A 19,563-nucleotide genomic window follows, 5' to 3' on the forward strand; every position below is an offset into this window, starting at 1 on the left:
TTAGCTGGACATAGCAATCAAAAATTAGCAGGCCTGCACGTTAGTTACTGCCCATAACTGGGTAAGGCCAACCCAGCCTGAACATTGAGCTTGAACAAAGAACACAGGATGGCGTGGTGTTGGCCATGGCAGAATTCCCACTTCGACACCAAGACAATCTTCCTGCTGTTGCTGAGTTTTATGACTATGATGTCATCGAACGCTGCCAACAACAGTGCTGTTATATCACAAATGAAAAGGTCTTCAAACTAACTGAGGGACCCCATTATGCCAAGACTGGAGCTTGTCATAAAAATCATCAGTCATTGATGTCTGTGAGCTTCTGAGTTGGGCCTTGAGGGAAAAGAACTGTGAAATTTGGGTTCAATTTAGTTGTTTTGATCTGGACTTCTTTATGAGTAGGGAGAATTAAATTGGCCACATGTGACCTTGTATTTAGAGGAAATCAAATCATTCAAACAAGATAATTTAGCCCCTTGCTCAACAATTCCTCCTTTTCTCTTCAACTCCAGGGTTATTGATTGAGGTCCTGCCTGAATACATTTTACTAGAGTTTAGAGAATTGTAATAGTTGCATTGTTTCTCTGGTTACAACCTCAAAATGCACTGCAGATTTCTTCAACTGAAATTGCTCCGATGTTAATATGTTGTGGGAATGAAAGACTGATTTCAGCACTCAAGCTACACCAGAGGAAACAGCAGTGAGGAGAAACCAAGCAGCGATCATGGGACAAGAGGTCTTTTCTTCCTGTCTTCATCTGCTGATCTGCTCACCTGATATTCACTGAGTACCAAGTTTATGCCAGGTAATTGCACTAGGTGCTGAAAACAGAATAGAACCCTGGCTAAGAGGCCCATTTCAGCCCTCCTGGAGCTTTGAATTAATTGTTGATGTATACTTTTTTTTTTTAACCTCTAAATTACATCATTTTATTGCCATAATGACTAGCCATTTGGTGGCAGAAATGATTATCCTGCAAAATGACAAGTAAATAACAGAAGCTAGCCTAGAATTAAAAAATGGCTAATGGAATTTTACATAGTCGTTTAAATAAATATGCAAACATACAAAACAAACAAAACAATATAGAGATACATGTGCGGATATATCTGAACACCTAGTCACAGATAATGCTCTCTACTGTGTGTGATGGGGGAGGATGAGATCAGGGAGAGATATGGGGACTTCAGTGAATTTTCAAATTTTAATTTTTTAGCTGGGCACAAGGTTTGGTATGTGTGTGTGTGTGTGTGTGTGTGTGTGTAGTACATGCAGTATATTTGAAATACACCATAATTTAAAAGCTATCTTTGAACAGTCATGCCACAGAAAACCAGGTGTGGGCACTGAGAACTGGCAGGGCTTGCCTGTATTTGCTCTCCCCCCACCCTCATCCCCAAGTACAATCCTCTAAAATACTCCTATCTATTTTCTTCAAAAATTCAATGTTTATTATTGGTCCCTGCTCCCTTTCTTTCCCATGTCTACATCTGTACATATGACCCTTAGTTTAAAATCACCCCAGAGAGTAAAAGAAGCTTTAGGAGAAGAAGGAAAGCAGCAATAGGTAAGTTTATACTGTCTTTGGTCACTTGCTCACCTTAAATTGAGGGTAATGTGGAGTCTGTACCGTAAAGTACTCAGTTCAAAAAGCTAGTATTTATTTGGTACATTTTGTAAATTGCTGAGAATGGTATAGAAACTGAGATCCAATGGAGAACTAACATTTACTATATGAGGGCCAGAATGAACTTTAACTCTTCAGGATTTCTGAACTACTTCCCACGAAATTGTAGGTTAGATTCCCCTGAGGCGGAATTCAGCTGTTTTAATTATTGCTTCCAGCCTGCGTTTTATGCATTTTAATTAATGTGTTAATATTTGTTTTGTTTTTTTTTTTGCCCTGAGTCAGTTATACCAAAGACACAATTTTGAAAATAAAAATAATGAAAACATCAAATTTTCCTGTAAGTATAGATTATGTGCTCATCACAACCAAGAAATCTGATAGGACCAGACCATAATGTTTGTTCTGTGTGTTTATAGCCCCGTGGCTTCAGAAAGACTCAGCTATCCAAGACAACCATCAAATCTGTCTGGACTTTAAACCTGTCTTGACTTTTAGGGACTTTCGCATAGCCAACGTGTCAATGAGCAATGCACTCTAGGGCATTAGGCATATAAATTGGTAATTCATAGATTGATCTGAAATGCCAGTTGGGTGAACTGGTAGGGAGTGGAGGGCAGAAGTGTGACATCCATAAATGGATTTCATCTGATAGGCTGGGGCTCACAGTGGAAATGTAGTCACCCAAGGATAGGTTTTGCTCAGAAGCCTTTCAGAAGCGCATGTCACTACACTGACAACCACATGAGTTAGCCCTCCTGTGCTCATTGTCTGAACAATTTCTTTGCCCCGCATGCCAAAATAACAACATACAATGTTTATGTATCTGAGGAATTAGAAACATGTGGTCTGATTTGGTTTACTTATGGGGACACTGGGAAAGAATATCTAAAGTCTATATTCTTCCAGAAATCTAATCACTGTAATTATGCTTTGAACAGATTATTTGAAATTGAAAAAAAATATTAGCATAGTATTAGGGAAAGTTTTTCATATTTAGGACTTGAGAAATCAATAAGACATGGTTCACAAATGCTTATTATTTTTGACAGTGAATGAGACATGTGGGAGCTGCCAGGGCCCCAGATCAGGGGATGGATCACAAGACAATAATGAGAAACAACACATTTCTGTTGTGCTCATCCTGTCCCAGCACTTTACTGTGAAGTAAGCTCTGCTGTTATTCCCATTTAACAGATGAGGAAAACTGAGTAAAGTGACTTACCCAGGATCACACAGCAAGTAAGGAGCAGAGTTGGTATATCATCCTAGGCCATTAGTCCCCAATGTCCATTTTCCTAATCATTATACTGTAGTTTCTCTTACATTAAGCTTTCCTTTCACTATTCCTCCTCTCCTCCACTCCTCACCTTCCCTTGCTCACTGTCCTCTCTGTTTCTTCTTTTCCTACTTCTACCAGGCTCTCGTTTGTCTCTTCTCCCACCTTGCTTCTTTATTCTCTGTTTTCCACTTCTCCTGTTTGTCCTTTCTGTCTTGATCTTTGTTCATCCTCCAGGCTCTGTTGATGTTTCACTTTCCTTTAATGGGCTTTGCCACTACATGTTCCTGGGTATGCCCCTTTTCTCTATGTTCCTAGTATTCTTTTTCTGTAAATAAGGAGGCCATGGCAACATAATCAATAATGTTGCTCACTGATCTAGCATTATATGTTTACATGCAGTACACACACAGAATACTATATTATGTAGATTTAGTATACATTGAATGATTTAATTTAAAAAGAGGTAAGTCAAATATGTTCCACTTTCCAAAATAACACAACTAATGCTTACTACAATACTTGATAGTTATATCACCCCTCCTGTCTTAGTCAAATTTGTGCTGCTGTAACAGAATATCGCAGACTGGGCAATTTACAATGAGCGGAACTTTACTGGCTCATGGTTCTGGAGGCCAGGAAGTCCAAGGTTGAGGGGGTGGGGGGAGGTGGCATCTAGCAAAGGCCTTCTTGCCATGTCTTCCCATGGCAGAAGGGCGAAGAGAGGGCAACAGAGAGCAAGAGAGAGGGGACTAAACTCACTTTTTTATGACAACCCCCCTCTTGCCATATCAGCATTAATCCATTCATGAGGGCAGAGCCCTCATGGCCTAATCATCTCTCACTAGGCTCCACTTCCCAGCACTGTTGCATTAGGGATTAAGTTCCCAACACATGCTCACACCATAGTACCCTTGTGTTTTTTCCTTGACAAAAAAAGAATAATTCTCATCTATGAATAGAATTGATTTGTAAATCTGAGTATAGATTTTATTGGACATCCTTATGAGATGGTGGTAGAATATGTACTGTTCAGAGGAGTTCAGAAGCCACTGCTTCCCAGGAGAAGCATAAATGTATACAGAGGACCTATAAGACCAGGTAACCCCCAACAGGTTAAGTCTGAGGCTCTATGACTCTAGGCAAAACAACTTAGTGAAGAGACATTGACATAAGTGTTGACTTTCCATCAGTACTCTAAAAATAAACCTGCCTACTTATGTCCTGAAAGACAATTAGAGAAATTAGCATCCTCATTCATTGCCTTGGATTCAAATTCATTTCAACAAATATTCACAAGTGCCTGCTGCAGGAAGGAAGTGGGGTAAGCATCGTGGCTGCAAGAAAAATGAGGCCAGATCCTTGCCGCAGGGCTCAAGGGTCATATTAGAGATGGGTCCCTGCAGTCCCCCTGCCGAACAAACAGTGAAGCTACATCACCTGCTGGGCTGTCCACCCAGCAATTAGAGGTGGATGAGGAGGCTGCATGTTGACAACCACAAGGAAGTCATCACCATGAGTCATTTGTAAATATGTCCAACTTAATGTCAGCTCCTGCTTCAGCAGGTGGATCATTTATATTTTCCCTGGAAGCCATCTGCTGGTTAAATGTCGAGGCTGATGTGTTTTCTGTTGCAGGGGAGAAGGTGGCTTTCCCAGAAGTAACTAGAATATGTCTGGATTTTGGCAGAGGTTCAGGAACTAGGAGAAGGATGGAGAGCTTTTGAAGTTCTTCCTTTCCTACTGTGTGCAAACTTTTCTGAACAGCTAAAAATCTGCTTATCTTTCAAACATTCAATCCCTGAGAGAAAACACGCAGTTCACAGTTGGGGGTTACAATACAGGGTCTTTGCTGGCTTTCTGATCTCTTGGTCTTTAGCTGCTGACAGTTAAAAATCAAGACATAGCTAGAAAAGGTGGATTGACAACTAGTCTCACCTTTTCTGCACACTGTTCATTCTTTTCAAATCTCATGATTAATTGAAAAACATTTTGATGGTTGTTGAAAGTGAAGAGCAGAAGCTACTGACTCTTTCCGTGCCTGTCTTTGCTTAGGAAAGAGAGATTCTGATATGGCAAATTAAAGGAAATAAAAGTTTGAAAATGTGACCATAAAGGTGGGAGGTGTAAGGGCAGATGTTCTTTATTCATTTGAGCACAAGCATTCCAACACTACCTTGAAATGAAATTTCCTGTGTATGCATTAGTTCTCTCTTAGAGTTGAAGTTATATTTTCTTTGAGAATTCTGTAAAAAATGAGTGTAATGAAATAATAATTACGATTATAGTGGGCTTTAAAATAATAAATCCAGAAGAAAAGTTATTTTCTAGTTAATGATTACAATGATTGGATTATCAATATTATCAATAATACTATATTATTTTAACTGATGGCAAAGTAAATATAGAAGAGGGAAAACAATCTTGGCAAAGTGATCACCTACCTTGTTTTATATCTTACTCTTGGGTTGCAATCTCAATGCTTGGAAGAGTCAGACTTTCACTATCTGGTAATGGTTTTCACTGAGGCAAGAGGGGGAAACAGCTGGTTATAAATCCAGCCTAACCAAATTCTGCATCCTGGAGTTACACAAAATAAGCCTAACCCTCTTCCTTCTGGTAGTCCTTAAGACATCTGTAGACAGCCATGTCATGTGTCTTCAACTCTTTTTTCAGCAGTTGAAACTTACTTGCGTACTAAAGCAACTCAGTGTGTGGTAGAATCCCCTCTCTAGTTCAGTCTTAACATTGATTCTTTTTTTGACATTGTCCAACCCATGCTGCCAGGAAAACCAAAACTCATAGCTGCTTCAGGATGTGTGTGAGCAGCAATGTCTGGAGTACAGGAGTAGGAAATGGAGTGAGAGAGGGAGCATCCCTCAGAGTGGCCAAGGAAGAGACTCGTGGGCCATTTGTTCCTCTTGTGAGGGGCATAATAGCTTTTTCTCTGGCCAACAGCAGGAGGAACTGCAGTTTACTCTTGGCCAGCCTGGATTTACAATCACCCTTTTCTGCCTTTTGCCTCAGTGAAAGTAGTTCCCAAATCAGGAATCTGTGACTCTTGTTTAGTTTTTCAGAGCAAGACCCACAGTCAAACTTCCACTCAGTCTTGGCACAGTTCTATGTAGGTGACTTTACACTGCTGATTAATTTATCTTACACAGTTGTTTGTTAAATAAAAAATGACAGACAGGTATAGAAAAGGGACCATCAAATATTGGCTAATATGATATTTAAGAATAAATCTCTGGTCTGCCTGCGATGTTGAGCAACATGCACTGACCAGATGTGTGAGATGGCCATTTTCTCCCCAAAATCTTAACTTTGCTTTTTAACCCTTAATGTGACTGACCATTAAATAAACACATACAAAGCCCTCCATCCACTGGGCTAATGTCAGCCAATAAATACCTAACCAGGTTAAATTCCTTCATGGGCCTGGTTATGAATGCTTCTATTACTTGCCAGATACAGATGCTGCAATATAGGAAAATGTCTCTCTTTTCCAGGGCTAAGAAAGTTGTAACTAGTGTCCAAAGTTCTCTCATAGCCAGCTAAGCTGGGATTAGGAGCGATCCAAGCCACAAAGCCCCTCTCACTGATGGCGTCCAGTATCCAAATGGCATTTGAATAAGTGTATTCACATATGTCAAGCTGATTGTAAAAGTGAAGCTCTTAATAGTGTTTTGTTTTATGAAAAAGGAAAACCAAAGTTTCCTCTATCAGTATGCTCAATGTGGATGGAATTGATAAAGGGAAAAGGAGAAGATTTAGCATAAAAATGAGAGAGCAATACTCTTTTAAAAGTTACTCAGATAAATATGACTTTATTTACATATAGGTAGGGAGTCCAAGGAACATTCTAAAATGGATTTAGTCCCACCTCTTAGTTTTCGGAAAGTCTTAAAAGTTGGAGATAATCTATACCAGGGCAGTAGTTTTAAAGAACTACTGATGCAGGATTTTTCTTGGTGATTTTGCCATCCAGGGACCTCCACGGCCAGTGACATCTCTGCCCTGGCCTCGCTCAGCCCAGGACCTGAGCTTGTGCCCTGGCCCAGATCCCATGCACACAGTGAGATCCATGCTCAGCCCGCAGCTGGGCCAGGTGCATCCAAGCCCACCTATGTTACAGCTCATACCCATATTTGGTGGTTCTTGAGTTCTTGTCCCACATCCAAGAAGAATGAGGTTATGCTAAAATCAAAGGGCGAGGAGGGCAAAGAAGAATTTTATTGAGTGACAGAACAGCTCTCAGTGGAGAGGTAATGTGAGGATGGTCCCCCGCCTGAAGTTGGGTGGTCTTCCTCCTAGTGTGGCTGGGTCCAGGGCTTTTATGGATACAGAATGGGAGAGTACATGCTGATGGTCCGTGAGTATGCAAAAAAGGCCAAAACAAACGGACCACTCAAAGTTGGGCACAACAGTGTAAAAAACTAATTAGGGAAGGGTAAGTATATGTAAAATAGATGAAGGGCGGGGATCAATCAGAAGAAAGTGCCAAATGGGAAGAGAGGCTCTCAATCTGGTCTGTGGATTTACCCAGGACTTGTAGCTTGGTTTCCAGGCTTTAAAATGTCTTTGGTTTGAAGGTGGGGTTTCACTGGGGACCCAGCCCCATCTGTCTAGGCATTTGACTGCCTCCTGCCACTATCACTACCAGGGTAACTTGGCTGTATGTAGGAAGATGAGGACAAAGAGACCTTATGTCTCCAGCCAGTGTGAGCTGAATTAGGGAAGTGGGAAACAGCTGGTTTAAAAAGAAGTCAGGGTCAACACTTCTGCTTTTTCCTTTTTCATGGCAAATATGAGAGATTTCCAGGCTCTGTCCTAGCTCTGCTGCTACTAACTTGTATTATTATTTTGGATTCATCTGTAATTCCTCTGGACCTCATAATTTTGCATCACACAGCTTTATGAGGGTATCATGTTAGAAAAACTACAAAGAAACTTCTCAAACTCGAGAGTTGATAGTCTGCAGGCCCTGGGTGGCGTCCAGTGATCTGAGGAAAGAGTAGGAAGAGGGGAAGTGGTCTAGGAAATACTTAATGGATCTTCTCAGGCCTCCAAAACTCTTGTATTTACTCTTCAGAAGTAGTGGGGCACATTTTCCTGGGCCCGCTTCCTCTCAGAAACAAACCCCAAAGCAAACGGTATAATCTTGTGGAGAAATACATAACTAGTGTTTGTCAGGCATCACTCCTGACGGGGCCTTACCAAGGTGCAATACATACCTCACCCAACCAACTTGGGCCTCTGTTCTGCTCCTACCAGCACCAACCTTCTTTTCCTTGAGGAAAACTCTTTCCTGCCTTAAAATCTACAGCCCATGGGTTATATCTGCCAAAAATTATCCTTCCCTCCCCTCTTCAGCCAGGAAACTCCTACTTGCCTTCACACCTTAACTTAAATGCCACTCCTTTGGGAAGATTTCCATGGCCTGCCCTGCTGGATTATAGTCCTAGGTTGGAAACTTTATGGCATACTCTTTATTTCCTTCATGGTGCTTATTGTAAGAATAATGATATAGTTTTGGGTGTGTTATCACTTATTGAAATCTGTTACCACTCTAGACTCTTCCATGATGGAAGGGACTATGTTTATTTTGTTCAATGTGGTATCCTAGCACTTAGCAAACAGTCTAACACAAAGTAGGTGCTTCATTGATATTAATTATATGGATTAAAAAATTGTCTATCAAACTTCTAGACCAGCGCTATACAATGAAAATATAAAGAAAGGAAAGCCACAAATATGAGTCACATATATTACTTGAAATTTTCTAGTAGTCACTTTGTATTTCCCTTATTAGGTGAACAAAACAGGTGAGAAGTCCTGATTGTGGGTGAGATGTACACACTCACACTTTTTCTCCCTCTGATTACAACCATAAAACTTGGGCAGAATGCATGGGGAAGCTATGCAAATAACCTGTAAAGAAAACAGCAGCAATAAAATTGAAAAAGAGCACAAAAGTTTGAAGTACTATTGATCTGGCAATGAGCTTTTTTTTTCCCCTCAGTGTCTCCTGGCCTGTACTCCTCATATTCCAAAACCTAGAAGGGGACATCAGGGCACAGACAGACAGCTCTAAGAGCTCCTCTAGTGCCAGCTCAAGGAGCTGGAAAGTGAATTCCTAATGCACCCAGTGAGGGAATCACTCATTTTTAAAACAATTATTTTTCTTATCTCTTTTCTCTCTTCACTGAGACCCCAAGTGATCCAGAGGCAGCAGGGACAGTAGCTGTTAACAGGAAGCTAATGGAGTCAAAGCTCTGAGAGAGATGCAATTGTCATGGGTATTGCTTTGTATTTTGTTATGTGTGTGTGTGTGTGATGTATGATGTGTGTGTGTATCAAGCAAATATCTTTGTTTTCTTCCTTCTCTTATCTCCTTATCATATAACATAAGATGTATTGGCTCTACTTTATGGTATTTAAGTATATTGTTAACTTTACATCATATTACTCAGGATATCGAAAAGTGTAAACATCACCCAAGGACTCTGCATCCTATTCTGGGGGAAGGAATAGTGTGCGTTCAGTTTTGTGCAGGATGGTTGTATCTTGTTAGGTGGGAATATTGCCTTTATTTGGAGATTAAGTGTGGTTTAAGGAGATGTGCGTGAGTGCCAAGTTGAGAAGGGATGGCCTTGTAATGGTTAACTTTATGTGTCAACTTGGCTAGGCCACAAGACCCAGGTATTTGGCCAAGCATCAGTTTAGATGTTGCTGTGAAGATAGTTTTCCAGATGAGATTAACATTTAAATCAATAGAACTTGAGATCAGCAGATTATCCTCCATAATGTGGGTGGCCCTCATCCAATTAGTTGAAAGCCTTAAGAGAAAAAGACTTAGGACTCCCAAGGAAGAGGGAGTTTTCCTTCTAGGGAGAATACTGTCTTCAAGCTGTAACTTCAACTCCTTCCTGGGTTTCCATCCTGCCAGATTACCTTGCAGATTTTGGACTTGCATGCCCCTCACTAGCACATGATCCAATTCCTTAAAACAAATCAGTCTCTCTCTCTCTCTCCTATCTCTCTCTCTCTCTCACACACACACACAGACACGTACACACATGTACACACACACACTTATTCATAACAAAATACAAAGGAATATTGTTCTGTTTTTTTACAGAACCCTGACTAGTACAGTAGGGGAACCTACCTCTCAATTTAGTGTAGACTCAATGAGAGAGACAAATCCCCATTGCTTTTTCTCCTCCCTTTTTCTGTCCTCCTATTGCTTGGCCTCTACCATGGAAGTATACAGAAGAGAGGGGGAACTAGAACCCCAGGTTTCTGGCTAGAGGAGTGAAAAACAGAGCCTCTAGAAACCTAAAACTACTGAGGAGATCACAGTGAGGAAGGAGATCAGGAAAGGTACCCCATAAACTTGTTTATGAATCCCTGAGCTGCACACATGTGAATCTGGTCCTAATTAGCAACCAAATATTTTGGGAACAACACTCAAAAATAGTTCACTGCCCATGCCCCAGACAGGCCGCTGGGTGGCACACACCCGTGACACATCTGAAGAACTCTATAAGGGCTCTGAAAACTAACTGGTATCTGAACCATAGCCCCCTGAATGTGGGTTGAAACTTTCTGCTTGAACCTAACCAGTTCAGTTATTTTCCATAGTAAAAATATCAAAGTGTTCCATAGCATTTAAGTGAGATCTAGAGTCTCAGAACTTAGTATTTAAAATGTCCAGGACACAATGCAAAATTACTTGGCCTAAGAAGAATGAGGACAATTATAACTCACATGGTAAAAGACCACAAAAGCAAACACTGAGATGACAAAGGTGTTGGAATTATCTGGCAGACTTTTAAAAGCTAGCATAACAATGTTCAAATTGGCAATTGCAGACTATTGGAAAAAACGTTAAAACTGAAAATCTCAACAAAAAATTCAAGATGTAAATAAGAACCAAATTGAGATTCTAGCACTGAAAAATATAATAAATAAAAATCCTAATGGATGGGCTCAATAGCAGTACAGATATGCCATGAAGACAGTTCATGAATTTGAAGAGTAGCTAACAGCTACTATTCTGTCTGAACAACAAAGACCAAAAAGGATGAAGACAAATGAAGGGAACCTCAGGGAGACGATAACAAAAGGTCTAGCCTTCTTCTTTTCAAAGTTTCTGGGGAAAAGGAGAAAGGGTATGATCTGGACAAAATATATAAAGAAATGATGGCTGAAAGCTTAAGTTTGGTGAGAGACCCAAACCTACAAGTATTAGAAGCTAAGCAAACCACAAATAGGAAAACCCAAATAAATCCATACCCAAACATTTAATAAAATTCCTGAAACCTAAAAAAAAGAAAAAAATCTTGAGAGCAGCCAGAGAAAAATGACATTTTATTTATAGGGGAACAACTATTCTGTGGATTTCTCATCAAAAAGAATAATAACAACTGTATACACATAAACTCAATATCTTAAATGAAAGGTCCAATTTCTAAAAAACCACAAGCAACCAAAACTCACATAAGATGATGAAACGGATAACCTAAATAGTCCTATAACTATAAAGAAATAGAATTCATTGCCAAGCACTCCAAAATTAGACCTCTACATCAAGATACTTTCATTGGCAAATTCTACTAAACATTCAAAGTAAAAATAACACAAATTTACCCAACTTATTCCAGAAAACAGAAGTGGAAGGAATATTTTCCAGCTCATTTCATGAAGCCAGCATTACCAGAATGGAACACAGTTTCCAAAATACCCGCAATATTCCTCATGATTATAGACACAAAAATCCTCAAGAAAAATATTAGCACATTGAATCTATCAACGTATTAAGAATAATACATCATGATCAGGTAGGGTTTATCCTGGGAATGTAAGGCTTCCTCAGTATTTGGAAGTCAACCTATGCAATCCACCATATTGATAGTCTAAAGAAGAAAATCCACATGATCATATCAGTTGATGCAGAAAAAGCATTTGACAAAATACAACATTCATTCACGTTAGTAACTCTCAGAGAAAATGTGTAATAGAAGAGACCTTCCTGAATCCTATAAAGGCCATTTATAAAAAGCCTGCAACTAACATCATATTTGATCATGGAAAATTGAATGCTTTACCTTTAAAACTGAGAATGAAGCAAAAATGTCCATATTCACATCTGCTACTCAATGTTGTATTGGAAGTGTTAGCCAGAATAATAAGGTAAAAAAAGACAAAAACATATAAAAGGTATATACATGGAAAAGGGAAAATAAACCTATTCCTATTCACAGATAACATGATTATTTATGTAGAAAATTCCAAAGAGTCAGCAATAACAAAAACTTCTAGAACTAATGAATGAATTTAGCAAGATTGCAAGATACAGGTTCACATAAAAATCAATATACTGAAATATATACAAATATGTATTACTAGCAATAGAAATTGATATACAAATGTATATTATAAGCAATAGAAATATTATTTTTTAAAAAATCTACTTTACAATAGGTGCAAAAATGAAATACTTAGAGATAAATCTAACAAAACATAGAGTCTGTAATCTGAAAAATACAAAACACCAATGAAAGAAATTAAGAAAGAACTAAATATTAATAATTAGAGACAGCACATGATCATGAATTGAAAGATTCAACATAGTAAAAAGGCCAGTTTTTCTAAAATTGATCTAAAGATGCAACACAGTCCCAGTGAAAACCCCAGCAGGATTTTTTTGTAGATGTAGACAAATTAATACTAACATTTATATGTAAAAGCAAAGGAGCGTAGAGCAGCTAAACACTTTGTAAAAGAATATAAAATTCAAGGACTCACATTATGAGATTTAATGATTTACTATAAAGCTGTAGCAATCAAGATATGATGACATTGGTGAATAAACAGACAAGTGGAGGAGTGGAACAGAATAACACAAACATGTCTCCCTGATTTTTGACAGAGGTACAAAAGTAATGCCACAAATGATGTTGGATTATTTGGAATTTTGTGTACCAAAAATTGGCTTAACCTAAACGTAACAGCTTTCCCAAAAATGAACCCAAAAGGGGTTATAGATAAAAATAAAACTACAAACCTACTAGAAGAAAACACAGGAGAAAATTCTTGTGACCTTGTGTCATGCAAAGCATTCTTAGACATGACACCAAAAGCACTACTCAGAAAGTATTGATAAATTGGATCTTATTAAAATTAAACACTTCACCCTGTGAAAGATATTGAGAGAATGAAAATACAAGCTACAGATTAAGATAAAAATATTTGCAAATCACATACCTAATAAAGGATTTGTATACAGACTATTAAGAAAACTCTCAAAACTCAACAATAAGAAAACAAAAAAATGAATTTAAAAAATGGGCTGGAGACATAAACAGACATATCATCAAAGGGAAAGTAAGAATGAAAAAAAAGTACATGAAAAGATGTTCAGTGTCATTAGCCATTAGGGAAATGCAAATTAAAACCACAACTAGGCATCACTCTACACCTATCAGAACAGCTTTAGCTGGCAAATATACCTGCTTTACCAACTCCAACTATGTTAAATTGAGCGGGTTGAATTGGCCACGGGGGCGGCCAGTGCTGTAGAGAAATGATTGAAATGTCCGCTCCTGTATCTACCAAACCTTTAAATTTCTTTCCCTGAATAGTTATTTCACAGGTAGGACGTTTATCAGTGATTTGATTTACCCAATAACCTGCTTTGCCTTGTTTATTTGTGCTTCCAAATCCTCCTGTTCGTTTAATTTCACTTTCCCCATTCCCACATATGGCACAATCAGGAGCTGTGCTATGCGCTCTCCTGGCTCTGCTTTCCAGGGAACAGAAGCAGATATAATAATTTGAATTTCCCCATTGTAATCTGAATCAATGATTCCTGTATGTATTTGTACCCCTTTTAAACTTAAACTAGACCTTCCTAAAAGTAATCCTATTGTCCCCGCTGGCAAGGGTCCACAGACTCCTATTGGGACCTTTTTGCGGGGGTTCCCCAGGCAGAAGACTCACAGCTTATGTGCAGCATAAATCTACTGCGGCACTACCGGTTGTGGCGGGGGACAGACATTGTACGGGGTTGAGGGAATGGCCTGAGCTGGAAATGCCCCGGTTTGGAACGGGGCCCAAGACGGGCCCCTCATGGTGTTTCCCGAAATCGGGTTCCCATCTTTATCAATCTTAGAGTGACACTGATTAGCCCAATGTTTTTCTTTTTTACATTTTGGACATATTTCAGGCTCAGCAGTTTTCTTTTTTCCCCTATCTGGTGGCCTGACTCGCTGATTTTTTCTACATTCTTTTTTAGTATGAATAGCTTGTTTTAATTATTTGAGTAATTTAAAAGGAAAAGGCTCAAATGTAGCTGTAATATTTCCCTGTTGATCTGGGGGGCGTATTCTAACAGGGAACTGCCAAGCCTCTAAGTCACCCTCTCGTCTAGCTTGCTGAATTCCTGCCTGAATAAAACTAAGAGCGGTTGCTCGAGGCGCTGCTCGAACAGTCACTGGGGCAACTACTTTTTGTCCAGTATCCTCTGGAAAAGAAAGATCTGGAGGGCCTTTTTCTTCAAAATAATAAGGAGGGGGTGCAGAAGCAGGTCATAGGCTTCTCATTTGTGAGGTGCTCTCCCTGTACCTCAGGGGAAAGGAGCCAGAGATACAGAGATGCAAAGAAGAATCTGAACAAACAGGTCTTGCTATATTGCCCCTAGTTTGTTAAATTAGATCACACCTTCTTTGTCCAATTCTATCTCTCCATGACTATCCATTCTTCATCTAAGCATAGAAATACACAAGTTTACCTGTTTATTTGGTCTTCATTTCTTCATGAGGCTCTCCGTTACATAAAACTTATATTAAATAAACGTGTACATTTTTCTCTTGTTAGTCTGTCTTTTGTTATAGGTGCCTTAACCATGAACCTAAGATGGGAAGGAAAGATGTTTCCTTTTCTTTACTGCCTTCGTGAATGAACGTTCTCCTGCAAAATCATTTTCTCAGGTGCATTTTGGCTTTCCCAGGACCCAGATCAAGTTTCAGCTGAGTCTAGAAACTCAGAGAGGAGATGATTAATAAGTGGGCCAGCTTAAAAGTTGGCTCTGGGGCACCCAGATTCTGGAGGTGGAGAGACTAATAGTCTAAGTCCCAACAAGTGGAGTCCTGAGCTGTCTGATGTGTATCCTGCAGCAGTCAGGATTTTCTCAGGAATTGGAGTAAGGCTGAGCATAGTGTAGTGGCTGTTAAACTCAAGCATGCATCAGAGTCACCTGGAGGGCTTGTTAAAACACAGATCCCTGGGCCCAATCCCTGAGTTTCTGATTCAGTGGGTCTGTGGGGGGGATGCTTGAGAATGGGCATTTCTAGCAAGTACCCAAGTGATGTTGATCTTGCTGGTCCAGAGACCACACTTGGGGAACGACTGGAGTAGTTAATACTGGTAGATACATTTGTGCAAACTCACAGAAGGTGAAGATAAAGAAAACGGAGGAAATTAACAGTAAAATGGGAATGCCTGTGACACCCAATTCATAGGACTGTTGTAAAGCTCATAGGCATAGCTAATACATGTGCACTTAGGTACATGTTTGTATATCAAATGCTACACAAATATAAAGTATTTTTATAATTATCTTCAAAACCTGGGGTTGTCTTGAATTCCTCCATACCACAGTTCTTTAATTCTAAAAGATCAACTAATATTTCCCTATTGAGTTCAGGAAATGCCAGCTAGGTGAGGAGCAGTTGGCATTTAGGATTAATAAAAGGTATATTTCATGGTGGAAGAGTTGAAGTACCTGATCCTCTTGCAGTTTCTGGACTACATTATTGAGTCTTAAGACAATTCTCTGACTGGCATTTAGAGATATAAGCCATCTTTGAGTTTCCCAGATTTATTACTCTAGTGTTCAGTATTGAATACGTTGAGTTTTATGTTCATGCTGAATGGCAGCAATTCATCACTGGCCTCCTTGGAATACCTTACATTCTCAGAGTCCTGTGGTTACGGTGATCACACCACTGCACTCCAGCCTGGGTGAGAGAGCAAGAACCTGTCTCTAAAATAATAAATAAATAAATAAAATAAAAATACTTTTAAAATTTTACTCTGAAGATGTGGCTGCTGATGTACTTTAATTCCAGCCTTGGCATCTCCTCCCAGCTCCCACTGCCAGTTCGAGCATCTTTGGGATAAAGGCCTTCCCAACAGCTTTTCTTTAACTGCTGTGCAAAGGAGACATTGTCTGTGTCTTTTGGATACAACTACTTGAGAAACCAGTTCTTCTTTCCTTTTCCTCTGGCTCCCCTCCCCAGTATAAATAACCAGACCATAGCTGCCCATTTATTTATTAGGGGTCAAATCGTATTAAGCCCATTCGAAAATTGAAAACAATCTAAATACTGAAAAACTCCAAAAAAAGATAGCCAGTGCCATTTCTTTTGAAGCCGCTATCTAATGTGGGTGTTAATTCCCCATGTTACTAGCCAGGTTCCAAGCACTGTGCTTCCTCAGAGCCTCTTCCTAAAAGTTTTAGGTTCTCTTTATATAGACTTCCCGTTGTACAGTAATGGGAATTTTCTCCTTCTTAATAATACCTGGATCAGAGTGGCCCTCCAATGAGGTTGGTCCTGTTATTTCAATCTCATTGTTATTCCTATAAGACCAAGAAGGGTTTATTCAATCAGCTGGGGGGCTTAGGATTTTATTTTTACTCAGTATGAAAGTTCAACCTGTGGTAACACCCATACTTTTTGTTTTGTTTTATTTCAGAAGTTACACCACTAAGCACAAAAAATTAGGAACGGACCAAACATTTCAATAGCACTGGGCTCAGTGTTTTGTCTCATTAACCACTTGTTTCTCCCTCTACTTAGGTCTCCACAGGACGTATGTGCACTAGTAGACATACACGGCAGCCTCCCAGCCAGCCAGCTCAAATAAACTGTAGCTTGTTTGGCTTCCTTCCCTTTTGCCAGAAGGATTTGTTTTGAGATTTTGCTATAATCTAAAAAAATGAGGAAAGGAGGGGTCATCACATGGCATGTGTTGTAATAAGTGCCCAACAGAACCCAGAGAGGATATAAGGTGTCAAAGCCTAGCGGAGCCCATGGTTTTGGATGTTGGAAAGGATACGCTGTGTTTTGCAGGGATTCCTATTGCAGCCATTCCTCAGCTACAGGATATTAAGGAATGTCTCATTGATTTATTGGTATCTCAACCTTATTGTCATTTCAAGAGGAACTGTGTGACATCCTTGCAGTGTTTCATTCAGAAATCTCAAGTATGATTTTGCTCAAGTGTATTGTAAATGGAAAAAGAATGGAATTTTGGAAGTAATTCCCCTAATACCGGTTTCTTATTCATTTCTGCCACATCTTATGTACTTTTTGGTTTCTGGACTGGTTCTTATTGAAAGGGTTGATTTTAAACAATAATTATTTCCCTAGACAACTAAAAAGAATTACATTGGAGAATAAATTCAGCTGAAACTGTGTGTAGCAAAGCATAGAAGACTCATAGAGAGCTAGGAGCATCTGGGAGGAAGGCGCTGTGAAAATAGGATCACCTGAGAGGTGAGCTCACAACCTTGGGGCCTGAGCTACTGCCAGAGCTCCTCAGCTGGCTTCACACCTCCAATGTCCAGTCCCATACAGCACCCAGCAACCGCTCCGCAAATCTTCTCCAGGTGCCAATGTTTTCTTGCTATTCTACAGCTTAAAGAATTATTCTATTTTTCCTTTCCACATGGGAAAAAGCACCAATTTCTCTCCTGGAGATCAACATTCTTGTGGACTTAAAAAAATTTTTTTTTTGCCAGCTTTGGCTCCCATCACCCCCAGGCTCATTCGAGACTCCAAATCATCCATTCAGCTCCACTTCCTACAGAGAATATTTTATTCACTGAGGTGCCATCTCCAAATACCCATTTAAATTCTGTGTATTCGACATTTCTCCTGGTGTGGAGAATGGATAGCATCCAGTCTGGACTGGAATGGAGGTCATGCTTTTGCATGCTAGTATCCAAAAACCAACTAAGCCACTTGCTGATTAAGAGTCTGAAACAAGCTGGGCAGAGTGGCTTGCACCCACAGTCCCAGCTACTCAAAAGGCTGAGGCAGGTGGATTTCTTGAGCCTCGAAATTCAAAGCCAGGTTGGACAGCCTAGTGAGACCTCTGTCTCCAAAAAACCCTAAACAAACAAACAAAACCCTAAGAATCCGAAACTCATGGATCTCTCTGTTTAGATATTAACACCCACTTCAGGCACATTCTGGAACTTAACTTCTAAATTCCCCTTACAAAAAATATCGCTGACACTATTATTATTTAGTAGAAATTATTTAAGGCTTGTACTCCCCAATCATTTTTGTAGGTTCTTCGTTCATTGATAAGTTAGGTTACAAAACCAGTGCACCTGCTTAGCTCTCCCAAGGCAGGCTTGCTCAGAGAAACATTATTGTACCCCTGCCTTCAATGGAGGAGCCCTGTGATAACAATAATTGAAGAACGTGTCTGTGAATCTTCCAAAAGACCAGCTAAAGGGAGTGTTTGCTGTCCCTCCACATCTGTTACATAGCAAGTGTATTGGCCAAACTTCTGGCATGTTATTTTTTTGTGTTAGGAGTATTGCAGACTCCAGCTTGGCTTTTTCTCCTTGTTTTTATTCATTTATCCTTCACCTGCTCCTCACCTAGGTTACCTTGCTATATTTTAAGTCTTTCTGTGAAACACCAGAAATTCTTTCTGAAAGCAGGTAGGTTACCAGTAAGTACTACAGATGGACTCAGCTCTGGACACTCCAAGGAACAGAAAGTCAAGGCCCCAAATGTAAAAAAACATCGGAGTTGATACCTCCCCCAACCACATTACTGAGCCCTTGACGGTCTGAGCTTTCTTTCCTAATTCTCAGTTATGCATCCTATTTTTCCATTTGTCCCCACACAGTTCTCATACTGCCCCTAGTTCTTTGCTTATTTGGTCCCAGTGGCTAACTTCATTTTCAACTGGGATGCCAATATGGTTTGGCTATGTCCCTACCCAAATCTCACCTTGAATTGTAATAATCTCCAGGTATCAAGGGTGAGGCCAGGTGGAGAAAATTGAATCATGGGGGCAGTTTCCCCCATACTGTTCTCATGGTAGTGAATAAGCCTTATGAGATCTGATGGTTTTATAAATGGGAGTTCCCCTGCACAAGCTCTCTCCCTCTCTTGGCTGTTGCCATGTAAGATGTGTCTTGCTTCCCCTTTGCTTTCCACCATGATTGTGAGGACTACCCAGCCATGTGGAACTGTGAGTCAATTAAACTTCTTTCCTTTGTAAGTTACCCGGTTCCAGGTATGTCTTTATTAGCAGCATGAGAACCAACTAATACAAGTGCTTTCCCAATTTCCCTGGACCTGACTCCCAAGCTCCAGTCTATTGGGACTATCTAAACCACTCTTCCTGGGAAAGGCCTTTCCCTATTGCAGTATTTTTAAAATTTTAGTCAGTTGCGTACTCCTTCCCACATGTGCCATTATTTTGCCTACTATCTTTTTTAAAAATTACCTCTCTAGTTTTTCTTATTGGACCTCAAATGTACAGAATTGAGTAAATCATAATTGTTGGTTCATGATAGACTCTCATTATTGGCACACTCAAGGCTAGTTTTCCTTATTT

At 39.8% G+C, this 19,563-nt stretch overlaps 1 long non-coding RNA gene across 1 annotated transcript in view; it reads left to right on the forward strand.

Annotated features, from left to right (window-relative positions):
• Window positions 1–235: 235 nt before the first annotated feature.
• LOC107971516 (uncharacterized) overlaps window positions 236–19,563 on the forward strand; it is a 47,359-nt gene continuing 28,031 nt past the window's right edge. Inside the window, exon 1 of the long non-coding RNA XR_001719700.3 lies at window positions 236–806. This is a non-coding gene — a long non-coding RNA (uncharacterized LOC107971516). The remainder of the gene's footprint in view (window positions 807–19,563) is intronic.

The sequence above is a fragment of the Pan troglodytes genome, chromosome 6 (assembly GCF_028858775.2).
Source record: "Pan troglodytes isolate AG18354 chromosome 6, NHGRI_mPanTro3-v2.0_pri, whole genome shotgun sequence".
Lineage (NCBI taxonomy): Eukaryota > Metazoa > Chordata > Mammalia > Primates > Hominidae > Pan > Pan troglodytes.